General features: G+C 41.9%; 1 protein-coding gene across 3 annotated transcripts in view; it reads left to right on the forward strand.

The window, feature by feature from the left end:
- The window catches only part of PTPRD (protein tyrosine phosphatase receptor type D), a 1,010,945-nt gene that overhangs the window by 689,310 nt on the left and 307,859 nt on the right, over nucleotides 1–13,776 (forward strand). The gene's annotated exons all lie outside the window — the stretch shown is intronic.

Raw genomic sequence — 13,776 nt, forward strand, 5'->3', positions numbered from 1 at the left:
CACAGTGGCTGGAGCCTCGGGCCCTTTAGTTTGCCACAGGAGCTACCAGCCACCTCTGCAGCTGGGAGCCCCCTGGGTGATTTAAAGGGCCTGGGGCTTGGAGATATAATTTTGACTATACACGGTTTTTGCTTTACGCGATAACCGCGGAACGGAACCCCCGCCTAAGATAAGACTTGCCTGTATAGCTTATAGATTAAACTAATGAATATTTTTGCACCAGTATAACTGTTTCCACACTATAGCTGTTGTACTGCATTAACTGTACTGAAAGTTAAAATGGGATTCAACTTCTGTGTGTAGACAATGACTTAGACTATAACTCACTGAGACACTTGGGGTGCATCTACACTGCAACTGGGGATGTAATTCCCAGCTTGGGTAGATATACATGTGCTAGCTCTGGTTAAGAATATAAGAACGGCCATACTGGGTCAGACCAATGGTCCAACTAGCCCAGTATCCTGTCTTCCGACAGTGGCCAATGCCAGGTACTTCAGAGGGAATGAACAGAACAGGTAATCATCAAGTGATCCATCCCCTGTCATCCACTCCCAGCTTCTGGCAATCAGAGGCTAGGAACATTCAGCACATAGAGTTGCATTCCTGCCCATCTTGGCTAATAGCCATTGATGGACCTATCCTCCAGGAACTTATCTAGTATCTAGAACTTATCTGGCTTTGCTAGCACAGTAAAAACAGCAGCATACCTGTGGCTACACAGAGAGCTTTGTGGGCTAGCCACATAAGTGCACGCCTGCCTGACCCCTGGGTACTCCCCCTATTCACGTGGCTAGCCCAAGTCACCACCAGTGCTGCTGTGGCCTCACTGCTATTTTTAGCACATTAGCTGGAGCAGAGCTGGTGCATGCACATCTATCCAAACTGGGAATAACACATCTCAGCTTCAGTGTAGACATACGCTTGGTCTTTGACTGTCCAGAAGCAGCTAAGAACTTTTTTCTGACATTTTTATGAACATCATCTTATATGGTAATTACATGGAGTGATACAGCCCACAATAAATGGATACTCCTGGCGGCAGGAGGAAGAGCAGTTCTCCTGTATATTCTGTGTACATAAGTAGGGACCTGAGTCACATTTTATAGCATTGATTTTTGTAGCGTAAGGGTAAAAGTTGTGTTACAATTTATGCAGAGAGAAATAGGTTAAAGTTCTGGAAGAAAGTAATAATGACCTAATAAGAAACCAAATACGTGTATGAGTCTTCACTGACCCATATATTCACATTTTAATGCAATATTATTTCTGTAATACTTTTTTTACATCAACCATTTTAGCTAAAAAACGTTACACTGAAGTGATATATTTATACTAACGAGCTAATCGCTATAGTTATGAACCATAATTTCAGTACTGATATATAAATATTCCATTTCTGAAGACAACTCTGTATGTACTGAGGATAATCAACTGTACAACTGAGGGCAAAGTGGGTCATCAACCATTTGGTCTTCCAGCTCAGCTGTGGATTTCACTAAGTCACAGCCAACTAGGGCATGTCAATCTTTCTGTCATTAAAACTTCAATTTGAATGTTAGCTATGAAATTAATCTCTGCAAATCATTGGAGAAATTGTGATTGTAAAGAAAGCATCAGACATTATGTGTGAATGTGACTGGGTGAGAAGAAAAGAGGCAGGAAAAGCACAAGTACTCATAGCCTAGCCTGAGTGGTATACTAAAAACTCTCTAGCGAGGCTGACACACATCTGATGAAGCTGCTTGATATAAAAATAGTACACTGGCCTGCTTAATTCAGTCAGCAAGGCCACAATGCTGTTTGTGTGACTTCCCAGTCCCTACCAACAGTAGGTTATGACATGGGTTAAAAAGGGAAAACGGTGACTGTATTTACACACTATTCACATATTTGAATAAGAAAAAGAAGCAATAAGAAAGATAGAGGAAAAAAATGTTGATTTTTAGGGGAGATTGGTACAATAGCGTTCAGTCTGTGTGTGTGTGTAGACACACACTGGTTTCTAAGTGGGTTGTTGAAGAGTTCAGTCCTGCAAGGTACTGTGTACATTTGCTCCTACCAAGCTGAACTGGGGATGCTTATCACCTCCCAGAATCAGGCCTTAGGGGGCCAATTTTGAAAGTAGGCACCTAAATGACTATGAATTAATTTAGCCATCTAACTTTTCTCATCAGAGTTTAAAAATTAAGCCTTTGGGGCCCAAAACCGTCTAACTTGGGTGCTTAAATCCATATATACTTAAAGTGGCCTGATTTTTAGAGATGCTGAGCCACTGCAGCTCCCATTGACTTCATTGAGAGCTGAGGGCACTCAGCTTCTCTGAAAATCAAACTCTTTTATTTAGATACCTAAATCAAACTCTTTTATTTAGATACCTATGTGCCTTTAGTTATCCAGTTTGACGGTTCTGGCTACAGTGTCTGGAAGTCCAGAGAGTTTTTGCTATAGGGCTAAATTGTGTAGTCCATTTTCGGGCAGAATTTTATTGGCTTTAATGGAGTTTTGCCTGAGCAAGGATTGTAGTAATTGGCTTATATTGGTCCCTTATGGAGCAGCAACACTGAAGCTTAATTTATTGCAGTAAACGTTTAGAAATTGCCAGTTTCTGTTTTCTTTGAGTCAGTCATAGTAATAGAGAAATTATTTTCTTTTCATACTCTCCAATCAAAAATCCATTCTGTATATTAATGACCAAATATGCATCTTGTTGTGTTTAGATAAACATAAACTCATTCCTCATTCAATGGTTATGTTACCTTACTTTTCTCTTTTATTGTACACCTCTACCCCGATATAATGCTGTTATCGTGAGCCAAAAAATCTTACCGTGTTATAAGTGAAACCGTGTTATATTGAACTTGCTTTGATCCACTGGAGTGCACAGCCCCGCCACCCCCCCTCCCCAGGAGCACTGCTTTACCGCGTTATATCCAAATTCGTGTTCTATCAGGTCGTGTTATATCGAGGTAGCGGTATATTTTCTTCCTTTTTTTTTTGTAAGACTGCAACATCACTGAATGCCATTTCTCTAGTGGCTTGGAATAACCCAGACATGTTCAATCATTAATTGAAACCTATCCCCATGGGCTCTTTTTTCTCTCCCTTTCCCTTCAGAGAGAAACTCCTCTGAAAAAAGATCAACTTCCCTGGCATTTTAAGATCCACTGCTTTTACCTTACTTACACGTTGAAAAGCAGCTTCAGCTCTCAGTTAGCGAATAATTCATATGCTGTCTGCAGACATTAAAATTTGAAAAAGGAGCAGTGGAGAGCTTTGAAGCAGAATTTCCTTTCATTAAATTAGTGAATATGACAAGGTTATGTAATATTCCAGAGGGATGAACTGGTGCACGTCACTAACCTTTTAGATTCAAGAGGCTTTATGCTTTTCATTTGCTTCTGGATGAAGGCTTAACACTGGATTAACTGACAAGTTCCTCTTTTTAATTCAGGTAGATTAAGCCCTATCCAGATTTTATATGTAATATATGAGATAACTAAATATCACATACACAAATATAAAATACCAAGTTGTGTGTGGATTGTGTTTGTACATACATACATGCATATGCGCGCACCCATGTTTATGTGCATGTAAACTTTTAATATGCATTGTATCCATTTTATACAGAGAGAGCACCAGAGAGAGAATACTTCCCTCACTAAATCTTTTCTGAATAACAGTTGCTTATTAATATATATTTTAAAAATTTCCAGGTTCTCAAGTTAATAAAATATTAGAAATAATGGTCTTGGTTCTCTTGTCTTAAATTAATGGAAATGAGGAGTTAGTCTACTGAAATCAGTGAAGTCAGACCGGTGTAAGTCAGAAAAGAATCAGGTACAGTTTTTTAAAACTATTATTTCATTTTTATTGTGAGCATTTCAAAAGACCATTACAGTAACAAAGCCTACATTGTCACCATGGCTATAAGGGGAGTGTAGCTGTGGCTTTGAGACTGCATTCAGTGCAATGACCTCGGAGAGGGGAAAAAAGTGTGACTGCAGTGGGAAGCTGCATGTTTGTTCTAATGATAGAGGGGGCTTACACAGATACTGTGTCAACCACAGCTTCTGCTTAGAACAGGGGTCGGCAACCTATGGCATGCGTGCCAAAGACGGCACGCGAGCCAATTTTTAATGGCACGCTGCTGCCTGCCAGGGTCCCGGCCGCCAGCCCCGCTCAGCCTGCTGCCGCAGAGAAGAGCGGGCTGGGCGGGGCTGGCGGCTGGGACCCCGGCAGGCAGCAGCCTGCTCTTCTCTGTCCCTGCCCACTGCTCTCTCCTGCGGAGGCAGGGGGCAGAAGCTTGGTCCTGCCAACTGCTGCTGCTGCAGGGCAGCCTCCACCAGCAGCCAAGCTCACTCATCCCCCACTTCTTCCCCCAGCGTGCTGGGTTCCTGCCCCTCCTCCTCCTCCTCCTCTCCATCCCTGCAGCCGAACAGCTGACGGCCCTGGAGAGGGAGCAGAAGAAGCGGAGCCGGAACCTCAGCCACAGTGTGCTCACTGATCCGGAGGAGAGGCGGGGATGGGGCCTTGGGGCTGGAGGGGATATGCCCTAATTCCACCCTCCTTCCTGAACCCCCACATCCCACCAGCCCTCTGCCCTGAGCCCTGCACCCCCCACCCCCCTGCCCTGACCCCTGGACCCCCTCACACACACCCTGACCCCTGCACCCCCCACAACCCCAGCCCTGACTCCGGCACCCCCCACACATACCCAGCTCCCCCCACACTCCATGCCCTGACTCCTGCATCCCCCTCACACGCCCCCAGCCCTCGGCCCTGACTTCTGCACCCTCCCCCCACACCCCCAACCCCCAGCCCAGACACCTGCACCCCTCAAACATACCCAGCCCCCCCACACCCTATGCCCTGACTTTTGCACCTCCCACATTCCCACTCCCACCCTGAGCACCAAACGGAAGCTCCTGCACCACCACCCCCCATTCCCACCTGCACCCCTTGCACCAAATGGGAGCTGCCCAGGTAAGCGCTCCACAGCCAAACCTCCTGCCTCAACCCTGAGCCCCCTCCCTCATTGTAGCTCCTGGCCAGACCCTGTAGCCCAACCCCCAGCCTGCTCCTTCACCCCCAGCCCTGTGCTCAGTGCACTCCCACCCTCAGCTCAGTGTAGAGAGAGAGGAAGAGAATGGGCTAAAATCAGGGAGAAGGTAGGTACCCCCTCTGGGCAGGGCGGCAACCCCAGACTGGCAGCGGGATCAGCAGCTGGGACCCTGGCTGACAGGACCCAGTGGATGGAACCCCAGACTGGCAGCGGGCTGAGCCACTCAGCCCACTGCCGGTCTGGGGTCCTGGCCGCCAGTCCTGCTCAGCCCGCTGCCAGTATGGGTTTCTGGCTGCTGGCCCCTTGCCAGCTGGGGTCCCGGTCGCAGGCCCTGCTCAGCTCGCTGCCGGCCTAGGTGAATGGAACCCCAGGCCAGCAGCGGGCTGAGCGGGCCAGCGGCGTAAGATCAGCATTTTAATTTAATTTTAAATGAAGCTTCTTAAAGTTTTTGAAAACCTTGTTTACTTTACATACAACGATAGTTTAGTTATATAATATATTGACTTATAGAGCGAGCCCTTCTAAAAAACATTAAAATGTATTACTGGCACATGAAACTTTAATTTAAAGTGAATAAATGAAGACTCGGCACACCACTTCTGAAAGGTTGCCGACCCCTGGCTTAGAACAATAGCGCTCTGCCAGGGGAGTAATTATTGGTTCTAAAATAAGTGTCCTAATAATTTGTCAAGAAATCAGCTTAAATTGTTCTGATGTTGCCTGCAACAATTTGAATAGAAAAAGCACAGCAAGAAATTCTTTAGTTCATTTTGCCTTACAGTATAAACATATTGGTAAATAGTGTTAATTAAAAGCTCACAAGGGTTCTTTATATGTGGGAAAACTTTTTGTTTTCCCTCTTAATAATATAAACTGTAAATTAGTGGGGGGGAAGGACGGATGTTAGTTGGCAAATAAATGTCCACTGCTGTCTGTGCTGCTTTGGAATTCCTCCCATGTCTCTGGGGCTCAGATAATGTGTGTCTGGAAAAGCATGCATAATTCACAATGAAATGAGCTGGTACTAAGGTCTACATAGACCAAGGATACAAATTAGAGACTTGCTATTTTAACATTAGACCAGCTGAAAATGTAACCTACCTTTTCTAGAGTGGAGACTTGCTTACAAGATAGCGAGTCGTTTCAGTTTCCAAGCATGAACAGCATGGTTAACCAAGTAATCTGTGGCTGTGGGTTCTCAAACTGGGGGTTGTGACCCCTCAGGGTGTCGCAAGGTCATTACATGGGGGATCGCAAGCTGTCAACCTCCACCCCAAACCCGCTTACCTCCAGCATTTATAATGGTGTTAAATATATTAAAAAGGGTGTTTAATTTATTAGGGGGGTTGCAATCAGTGGCTTGCAATGTGAAAGGGGTCGCCAGTAAAAAAAAAAGTTTGAGACCCACTGAGCTAGATGGACTTTATACAAGTTAGGGATCTGAACCAATAATTTTAATTCTATTAGGTATTCATAAAATAGCATAGATACTCAGCTACCGATGTGAAAGGGGCCCTGTACGAAGCTAAGTAAGTAGTTAGGTGAGTTGGTAGATATGTTGATGGATTGAACTGAGAATGGTGGTGTGTTCTGTATTTCACCTGAGTGGTAGTGAAGCTTCAGGATATGAAGACTAACAGGATATGGCCCACAGAAACATACTAATAGGTGCATTGTTTGGGAATTTTTATGACATTTTTATGAAACAGTACCTACTTGCTTGCTCTTTGAGAAGTACAAACCTAATTAACTTTCTTGCATAAGCCAATTTGCAGGTACATTGTAAGCACAGGTTAGAATTAAGGAGAAATAATTGCTTATAATGATCATCAGCGTAACTGATGTGATAAACTATGATTAATGAGTAAATTAGCAGTGAATGCTACAAATGAGTCTGCTTTGAAAATTCTGTTAAAGAAAGGAAATGAGGGGCACAAAAAAGCTTTTTTGTCAAATATTGTGCATATACTTGATAATATATTAACTCTTATCTTGCATCATTTGCAGTTCATCTCCGCAGACTACAGCTAGGAGATTACACGTAATATGTGTCTGTTTATCTATTCTTCATACATTTTCTGCAAAAGAGCCTTTACCACTATTGAATGTAAACTGGTTTATGGCCTGTGTATTTTGAATGTATAAATGGTTCCTGAGTAAATCCGTAGGGCTAAGTATATATAGTGGATGCTGAATGAATAAATAGTATTCCTGGTTACATGTTTTCCTAGGAATGTCTGACTGCATAACATGGAATGAGAAGAATGAGAAGATTATGACTAAGAAAGAATTAGGACCGGTCACATGCCCCACTGAAACTCGATGTTGCTAAACCAATAATATATAGAGAGGCTTTACACCAAGTGACTGTGATTCTTAGTAACTGTGTCCACCATTCAGAAAAGTTTTATAGCCCTGTGGACACCTGCCAGACTGGATTGTTTATTTTGTGATAAGGTTGCATTGCTGAGTGTCAAATATTCTATGAGAACAGTTGTGAGTGTATAAGCTTACAGCTTTCATGGCTATAAAACAAGTCTTTGCGACCAAAATATATTGTGTATTTCAGTATCTTCCATCAGAGGTATAAATTTACCAATATATGGGCCAGCTGTAAGGAAACACCTGAACATGCCAATGTTTTTACTGATATTTTTGCTGTTTTATTAGCCCCTAACGGATGTTTTTGCTGTTAGGCTAATGCAGTATGTGCTACAGTATGATGCAGGGAAATTCTGATTCTGGACACCGAATGGTCAAAGTTATTCCAAATTTCAGAAACATACTAAAGTTTACATACAGGGCTGGATTAATGCAATCTGGTGCCCTGTTTATGTCACAAAATACGCCCCACCTGTGGCTCCACCTGTATGGCCCTGACTTTTACCATAGTCCAGTCCCCATTTAGAGTGGCAGTGTCCCATTTTCAAGCTTTTTCTTTGCAACCATAAGGGCTAGAAACTTCCTTTTAAATATGCAAAACAAAGCTGAGGTTCTGCCCTCCACATGTGGTTCCTGGTGTTGGAACCCAGAGCTTAGACTTTGATCTAGCACTGTGTATATACTTTAAAAAAATGTTTATCACACTATGCCACGTATGATGTCCCATGTGTAGTATAGACAGTGGGATAGATCCTCAGCTGGTGTAAATCAGTTTATGTCTATTGTGGAATGATGCCAGTTTACTATAGCCGAGGATCTGGTCTAATGAGTCTAGTCCCATTATTTAGCATTGTGTGGTGTTCAGTGTATAAAATTCAGGGATATGTTTTGTGTGCCAAACTAATTGAGAGAGAAAATCAAAGCAAAAGGAGCAATTGCAGTGTCAATGAAAATATACTATGGACTACATTCACCTTGTATCTGGTCCATAATAAGCTTGGCCGCCATAAGTCCATTATGCACACATTTGCTATAGTCCATCCATCAGCTTCTACTCTGCTTCTGTTAATGGCATAAGTCATCACCTTCAAATCTATCAACAGGTAGACCAGTGACTGCCTTTCCATTGACCTCAGCAGCCACTCACATGTTCACAGAAGCCAAACCAACCAGTGATGTCATGGTCATCTTGGAACTTGAAGGACAAACAACAATAATATACAAATGTATATATCACCAAGCAAAGCCTTCTATATCTGTGGAAGGGAGAAAGCAGAACACTCCTTGAAGTCCACTAGGAAACTTGCCAAGCAAAACAAATTTAACTGGGAAGCAGGGAAACATTGTCAGTTCTTGAAAGTTCTCAAGTCTATAATCTGAGTTTTAACATTCAAAAACAGACAATACTTTATCATCATCATCATCATCATATTTTATAAAACAGAAAAAGTGATGCAAATTAAATTTTGTAGAATAACAATCATTATGGTAAACTTTGTTTTTTTTCTCCTAAAATAACTATTAAAGCAAGACAAATACGCATTTCCATTGTGCACCTTTGTGTAAATTGTTAGAACAGCTCTGCAGAGAAAACTTACATTGCAGTCAGCCAGGTTTCCTCCAGGATTACCAATTATAACAATGACTAATTGTCATAACATTTAGGTGAAGAGTTTCCCTGAATCTTGTGGGAGCTGTAACACTTGCATCCTCATGCACTCACCATAGGACAGCACTGTAAACCACACTAGGTTTATTCTTTTTATAACATCAGCTCTTCAGATATTTGGCAAAGCTTCCAAGGAGCATGACATCATGGAAGGGAGAAGGAGAGAATATTGCTGCCACTTTTCAACAGATACAGATGTGGTTAGGACTGTAACATTAGTGACACAAGAGAGCTAAGCACGTAGACCTACATTTCACTGAAGGGCCTGGCCTACTGTGAAAGTGGGGGAGAGAGACAGAGAATGGTGTCGGCTACATTTCACAGCACTGATTCACCATTTGTGTTGTATTTGCACATTAGAAATATCTTTTCTGAAATGTTTCAGAGCTTTTAATTTTCATTTGTATAGCTCTAGATTACAAAAGGATGCTGTATCACCACCCTTTAATAAAACACATCACATTCAATATAAACAGTTTATGATTTAAATTCCTTAATTTTTTTTAAAGTATTGCTAAATTGCTAAATCAAATAAGTTCATTGTGGGCTATGAGTTTAGTAGCCAATATTGCATGTTTCTATGATGTCCACACATGCAATTAAAAGTAGACAAATGAAGCACTGATTTATTCTATAGATTTATTCTATACTTTACATGTAGCTTTTCGTTGTCTTAATTGTTGTTTTGTTGGAACATTTAAGCTGGCCAGTCAGAAGTAGAAAAATGCTGAAAGAATCTGTAAAGTGGTAGCTGATAACTGCTTGCATCTTTTTTCCTTTGGTGGAATTTATTGTATTGGAAATTTCCCGTGTTAATGAACTGTGCCAAGAGAGTTTTTGTTGGACTCTGGACTGCAGTTGCAAAGGTGTGACAATCAGGGTCCAGACACCCCATGGCAAGAACAGGAAGTCTGAACCCCAAAGAATAAGCAATTGAATTGACTGATTGTATACAATATTATTGTACTATAAAAGTGTATTGACTAAGGTATCATAAAAATGGATGGCACGCTGGTCATGAATATCATTGCATGATGTACGTACAGATGGTGTGTGAAGAGTTATGTACGTGTGCTGGAAATATGTTCCTAAAATATGTTTTGGAGGCAGACTTGATAAGCAATTCTAGACAAGTCTTGTCCTAGACAAGAGAATGTTGTTTTGCCTGTGGCTCCAATGTAAATCGAGCAAGGTGATGACAAAGACTATGGATGTTACTTTTACATAGGAGTCAACAGAGGGATGGGAGATGAATAGGAAGAGGCAAACAGCAGGGGAGAATTTTATCTGGGGATACACTGCAAAAGAATACATTTCAAAGGTTTGCTGGACTATAAAAGGCATAGGAGAGAACCCCTGAGTTATCTAGAGGTTAAGGGCAAAGGGGACAGTGTCCTCTGATTTTGTGAAAGTTGGATCCCCTTGCCTGGAAGACTGGAGATGGTGGTAGTTTGGCATAAGAGAGAAATTGTTTTAGGCATGAACATAGCTTGCTAGAATTAAGTTTTAGGCACTGGAAAGCATGTTATTTTTGTTTTGTTTATAACCCTTTTCTGTGTCTCTTATTCTTGCCTGGTATCACTTAAACCTGTGTTCTTTGTTGATAAACGTATTCTTGTTTTGTTATAAAACCATCTCAGTGTTGAACATTAAAGTAATGTGTGGGACCTGGGCTAAAGTAACAGACTGGGGTGTGTACTGTCAGGGCTGCTGAGAGTGGGTTCGGGCTCCAGTGAAAAAAATATTTTCGGGCCCCCCAGCAAGGGCGGACCGGGCCGACGAAGCTGGGGAAGCTTCCCCCACGTCGGCCCTGTGTACTGTGTCTTTGGAGGCAGCAAACATAATAATTTCTGTGAGTGCCCAATTAGAGGGATTGGGCATTGCAGAGAGACATCCCTAGGGAACTCAAGAACTGTGGTTCACTGATTATTACCTGCCAGCCAAGGTTAAGACTGGGAGTCTCGAGTTCACTGGTGAAGCAAACAGACTGGTGTGGAGGGAGCTGTTTCACAATCTAACCTACAGCAAAGCTCTGTCTTGCTGAGGCAAAGGAGATAACACAGGGGCTTACAGTTCCGGGTTCCCCAAGGAGAGCATTACATAAGGGAGGTTAAAAATAATTGTCAGTTCGCAGTTGACATTGTCCTCATGTTAATAAGCAGAATATGTGTGTGTAGGGTGGTAATTGTATTTGCCATCAGAGCGCCTAGCAAATTAGGATGGAATCAGAGTCAAGATATTGACAACATTTTAATGCAGAGATCATTTGTATCAAACTTTAATTTACAACCTCCATAAAAGTAAAGGTAACAAGAACAACTTTTTTTTCCCTGTCTGGGGCTGATCTAAAATAATTTTACCTTGGTGATAGGCACTTTATAAATAACTAGATGAGTATGTTCACGGATGGGTTGATGGATAGACGACATGATATTTATGTATCTGTCCAGCCAGCTGGCTGAATGCCTCACAGATATTAATGAATTTATCCTCACACTTCTATAAAACTGGGAAGTATTATTCTCTTTTTGCACTTGGGGAGCCTGAAGCTGACAATTTAACTGACTTGCCCAATTAAATTTAATTTCATCAATATAAGGAGGTGAACTGCTAAAATCAAACGTTTTATGCAGTAAATGTCTGAAAACTCTAGGAATACCATAATTCTTCCATTCTCTGCCTCATACATGTTTAGTACCTCTACTTTTCATCCAAAGGAGGACACAGGTTTTTAATCATAACTTGACTTCTGTGGTATTGTATTTTAGTCAACTAAATAATGTTGCCATATTTTCAAGATGGGAAGTTGGGACACTGCTGTACCTACACTTTTTGTGGGGTCACAAAATATTCACACAAAATACAAAAGTTTACTTTTTAAAAAATGTATATAGGTATCACTGTTGTGCTTCTGACTTAGCAACACAGCCATATTTCTCAGAGTGGAAGAATTTTCCAATAACTTAGTCTTCTGAATGAGTTTATCATGAAACAAGTGCAGCACTGATAACATGCACACTGTTTAGACTTCTCTCTTTACTCTAAACACTGTTCATCACATTGAACACTCATTCCAGTGGACAGCTTTTTCTTGCTAAAGAGAGAGGAATTTCAACGTGGTAGATTGTTTTACTTGGTGAAATGAAACAATGGGGAAAAGAAATTCCCAGTCTTCTCACCGTTAAATTGGAAGGTTTGGTCTCTGCTAATAAAAGTCGTACTAAACTCTTCTCAGAACTATTTTAAAATGTTGTTTTCCTCCGAAAAGTGACTGTAAAAATATCATCTTGGGTCCCATTTTTTTGCCTCTGTCATTCTCATAACAAATGTTCTCAGTTTACTATTAACATTTTTTTCATTAAATACCCCAGCCCTGCAAAACCTCATCCTGGGATTTAAGAGCCAAATAGGTTCCCCCCTCCTCTCTTATGAATCAATACTGTACATTGTGAAGGCCAAACTAAGCCTACAGTTATATTTCTGCAAACTCATTGCCTTCAGTAGAATTGCACAGGTATGTATGGAACTTAGTAAACAGTTCTGCTGGTGTTACTCAAGATGGAGTGTAATCTAGCTTGCTCACTCTCGGTGGCCTGGGTTTAGGGTTGCCAACTTTCTAATCGCTGACAATGACCCCCTCCTGCTCCTCCTCTTCCCCCCCAAGACCCCACTCCTGTTCTGCCTCTTCCCTTGAGGCCCCACCTCCCGCTCCATCTAGAACATAAGAACGGCCAAAGGTCCATCTAGCCCAGTATCCTGTCTCCCGACAGTGGCCAATGCCAGGTGCCCCAGAGGGAGTGAACCCAACAGGTAATGATCAAGTGATCTCTCTCCTGCCATCCATCTCCACCCTCTGACAAACAGAGACTAGGGACACCATTCTTACCCATCCTGGCTAATAGCCATTTATGGACTTAACCTCCATGCATTTATCCAGTTCTCTTTTAAACGCTGTTATAGTCCTAGCCTTCACAGCCTCCTCAAGTAAGGAGTTCCACAAGCTGACTGTGCGCTGCGTGAAGAAGAACTTCCTTGTATTTGTTTTAAACCTGCTGCCTATTAATTTCATTTGGTGACCCCTAGTTCTTGTATTATGGGAATAAGTAAATAACTTTTCCTTATCCACTTTCTCTGCATCACTCATGATTTTATAGACCTCTATCATACCCCCCTCCCCCTTAGTCTCCTCTTTTCCAAGCTGAAGAGTCCTAGCTTCTTTAATCTCTCCTCATATGGGACCCGTTCCAAACCCCTAATCATTTTAGTTGCCCTTTTTCTGAACCTCTTCCCCCAAAGCCCCACCCCTGCTCCTTATTTTTGTCTCAACAGTCAGCATGCATATCTCTGTATAAGAAAGCATTAGCTTTACAGTTTTTAGGGCAGAATATTCCTTAAGCAGCAGTGCAGTTTGCACAGTATTGGAAATAAAGGCTTCAAGTCATTTTTAAAATGGGTGGCCAAATTATTTTCTGGTATAAATTGGTGCAGCCAGCCCCATTGCCTTCACTGGAGTTGTACTAATTTACACCAGGAGAGAATTTGGCTCTGGATTTTTATAAGGGGAAATTTCCCCTTTATTTCTCCTTTTTTCACCACTACGTTTTACAGCAGAGCATGGTACTGCCTTATATAGTATGTTGATGGGCAGCGCTATAAA

Source organism: Mauremys reevesii, linkage group 6 (assembly GCF_016161935.1).
Source record: "Mauremys reevesii isolate NIE-2019 linkage group 6, ASM1616193v1, whole genome shotgun sequence".
Taxonomy (NCBI): Eukaryota; Metazoa; Chordata; order Testudines; family Geoemydidae; genus Mauremys; species Mauremys reevesii.